We start from the raw sequence: 4,323 nt of genomic DNA, 5'->3' as shown, positions 1-4,323 counted from the left end.
CTTCTCCTGGCGGCAGGGCTATGCCTACGGCAAAGCCGTCGGCATAGATGGAAATCTATGCCGACGGCTTTGCCGTAGGCATATCTCTGCCACGTGGCAGCTCCTGGTTTCTCCTGGCAGCAGGGCTATGCCTACGGCAAAGCCGTCGGCATAGTTTTTCATATATGCCTACGGCTTTGCTGTAGGCATATCTCTGCCACGTGGCAAGCCCTGGTAACTCCTGGGCGTATATATGCCGACGGCTTTGCCGTAGGCATAGTTTTTTTTATTTTTTTTATTTTCCCTGTTTTCTCTTTTCCAATTCATTTGACAGCATTTCAAAACAGAACAATATGAAATTATGCAGAAATATGACAATTCATCATGTGAACATACTCAAGTTCATCTAAACATACTCAAGTTCACCATCATCATCTAAACATACTCAAGTTCATCACATCATCTAAAGATCATCACCGATGGAAGTTCATGAACATAAAAGTAGTGCAAGACATGAAACATGATAAAAGTAGGAATATGAAAGGCATGGCACGATGGCCACATGCACGGAATCATCAAGCAAGAGCACCCCCGCCAAAACCACCACCTCCGCCAAAACCACCACCACCACCTCCGCCAAAACCGCCATCGCGACCACCACCACTCTGCCAGATCGGAGTGACTGGGGTCGACGGAGCAGGAGTCGAGCCACCGGTCCCGTACATGTTTCAGAAAAGATTCTAACGGTAAATATGATATGATAGTGTTTCATGAACGAGAACTAGTTTGCTAGTAGTTAGGCAAATGTACTAACCGGACCATCACTGCCTAGTGCCACCCATTCATTGAACGTGGGCACGTGTGGGGGTTCTCCCGCAGGTGGTGGTGGGGGTCCCATTTGTGGTGGATCCGTGCGGTTAGTCCAAGACGCCAACATAGCCTGAATGTTAGTTAAACAAGCAAACTAGAAGATCAGAAGGAATGGAAGTGCAAAAATTTAGGTTGGTTTTAACAGGGCAAAACTAACCGTCATCATCTGACGGTTGTAATCATCGTTTGCCTTCACTCGTTTCAAGTACTCCCGCACCTCGAGATTCCTATGCTCGACAAACTCCTTATATGCCTACATAATTTAGGTTGTTTCTAAGTGAGCAATGCTGAAAATAAACTGAGAATGCAAGATAGAAAAAGATAAAGAGGAAGTACTTACAGCATGCTGGCGGGCTAAGGGAGTCTGTGAACGCCCCGTACTCTCTAACTGGCTCGGGTTGCTAGCCCGAAGCCGTGTGTACGAGATCGAAGGAGTGATCAAGCCATCAAAACACGGATACCGGCCATTCTTCTTCCCCTGGATGGCCACCACCGCCGTGTCGTCGATCTGAGACTGGGCGACCTCAGCAACAGGAACATCCGGATGCAACTCCTGATAGTGATGAATGTAAGACCCCAGGTGCTCCTCGGTCTTGCTGTAGTACTGGCTCTCGCCCTCCTAGTGATGAAGGGGGTAATGTGAGTCCAGTTGTGCGTCTCACCATATCCTTCAAAAAATTTCCCTTTACCTTTTCCTTTTCCTTTGCCCTCGCCCTCGTCTTCGCCTGTGGCTTTGCCTTTGCCTTTCCCTTCACTGGCAGGCTTAAGAGCTTTCAGCTGAGCAAGCACATCCGCACCAGAAAACGTTGGAATCTCGTTTACTTCATGGACAACTTTGCCTTTTGTGAAGTTCTTCTTGTCTTCCCTATCAGGATGGTCTGGAGGGAGGAACTGTCGATGCAGGTCAAATGCAACATACTTGCCACCCTTCTTCAGCCAAATGAAAATCAAGGCCTGCATGCACACTGGGAAAGGCATCTTTCCACTTGTACACCATCCGCGGAACAAGGCATAATCGGGAAAGTCATGCATACAATATTGTAGCCAAACTTTCATCAAGAAATTTTTCTGCAGATGTCGGTCGTATGTCAACCTCGGGAAGTACCAAGAATGGTGCAAATCATCCACCAACGGCTGCATAAACACACTCAAATTCTTCCCCGGATATTCAGGCCCCGGAATTATAAGCGACAGGAACATGGTCTTGCGTTGCATTATGGCGCCGGGAGGGAGATTCAGCGGAATAACAAATACGGGCCAACAGCTGTATGGATTAGACGACATACCATATGGATTGAACCCATCACCTGTTATAGCAATTCTGACATTCCCAGCCTCGGCTGCTTCCTCCGGGTACTCTATATCGAATGACTTCCATGCTTCACCTCCTGATGGATGTACAATTTTTTTTGGATTGTACCTTTTCCCTTCCTTGTGCCACTTCATCATTTTGGCAGACTCCTCGGTGATGAAAAGGCGCTGCAGTCTTTTTATAAAATCAAGACACCGAAGAACCTTCACAGGGATTTTTAGCTGCTGCTTCTGACCATGCTTATCGACCACCTCAATATACCGAGAGGAACCACACTTCCTACAGTACTTGTCATCCGCATACTCATGCCTAAACAAAAGGCAATTCTTTGGACAAACATGTATTTTCTCATAGTCCATCGAGAGCGCCTTCATGATTTTCTTCGTACCGTACATGGTTTTCGGCAGTTCATGGCCCTCAGGCAGGCTATTAGCCCATACTCCCAGAAATGCTTCGAAGCAACCTCGGCTACAGCCGTACTCAGCCTTGACTGCCATCAGTTGCAAGATGGCATCCAGCACAGACAGCTTGGCACCCTCATAGAGAGGTTTCTTTGACGAGGCCAAGATTTCCAGGAAGGCCTTTGCGGTTTCCTCCGGCTCCTCCGGTTCATTCGCTGAATGTGACGGAGGTGTCGGTTGTGCAGCAAAGACATCATCTAGCATGTCTCTAACCCCATCGTCCTCATAACCAGCGACGCGTTGTCGTATCACATCCTCTCTACCACGGTCCCGCTGGGCAAAGTTTATCGGCATATTAAAGTTGGGCATAAATCCATGCGTGCGAAGGTGCTTAGTCATCTCACTTTTATCTCTGCGGATACGCCTCTTACATCTGGCACACGGGCATTCTGGCACCATCCTCATTGGACTACGGAATATCTCTTTCAAAAACACATCAGTTTTCTCGACCCACTCTGTTGTTACTTGATTCCGACGGAAAAACCCACTATACATCCACTGATTATCTGCCATCTCTGCTTTATTGGAAGCCACACAACAAAATTAAGGATTCATTTAAATTACTCACATCAATATTTTATTTTTTGCAAGGTTGACGAGAAACGACATTTAATCCACCTACATCTCTAATAGGTAAAGATGGGTCCTAATCCCACCCGAGAATGTGTAGATTGAGTACGTTGTCCATGCTCTACCCCATTCCGAGACAAAATTTCGGCAGCACCTCCCCGTTGTTCTCTAAATACACGTCTCGGCAAAATGCCGAGAGAATGTGCATCCGGAGAACAACAGGGAGGCGCCGCCGAAATCCTGTCTCGGAACGGGGTAGAGCATGAACAAAGTACCCAATCTACACATCCTCGGGCTGTCCGTGGAAAGCGCTGGACAATCCGAAAGAGCTGCGGTGATAAATATGCAATTGAATGCATATTTATCGATGCAACCCTTTCGGACGGGAGACCTAGGTTACGCGACTTGATGTGAAAATTTAATCTAGTGACATGATTAAAAGAACGTATGAGGTGGTGGATTTGTAGCTCACCCTCGGATGTAGATGATGTAGTCGATCAGCGAAGGGACAATCAAAGACCAAGAGCTCCAACGTCAATGATCACTCCACCGGAGGCAACACCAGAAATCCTCTAAATTCCACAAAATGAAAAAAATTAGGTCATCACATCACATATAAAGCATCATCACACATCACATCATATCACAAACTTGTTTAGCAAGACCAACTTGATGAAGTAACCACTCATCATATCCAAATTTTAACTTTCGTCTCTCTATCTTCACAAAAAAATTACTCTTCCCTCTCATCTCATCTTCACAATACATATATCTATAATATTGAGTATGTATCTAAAAACATAGTAAAACTACACAAATATCCATTCATCTCATCTATCTATCTCACATTGTGCACTTAATTTTTTTCACATTTATACTCAATTTCATTTCATTCATCTATCTAACATCCATCTATCTAATCATCTATTACTATACATATATATGCATTCATCTACAACATTACTACACAAAAAGGTAAAAAAAATCTTACCTACGGATGAGGGGGCGACCACCGGAGCAGGGGACGACCACCGGAGCAGGGGGCGGCCGGTCGGGGCAGGGGACGACCACCGGAGCGGCAGGGGGCGGTCGCCGGAGGGGCCGGCCGGTCGGACCAGCAGGGGGCCGGCC

The sequence above is a fragment of the Triticum dicoccoides genome, chromosome 2A, assembly GCF_002162155.2.
Source record: "Triticum dicoccoides isolate Atlit2015 ecotype Zavitan chromosome 2A, WEW_v2.0, whole genome shotgun sequence".
In the NCBI taxonomy this organism is placed as follows: domain Eukaryota; kingdom Viridiplantae; phylum Streptophyta; class Magnoliopsida; order Poales; family Poaceae; genus Triticum; species Triticum dicoccoides.
Note: the sequence above shows the minus strand (reverse complement) of the source record.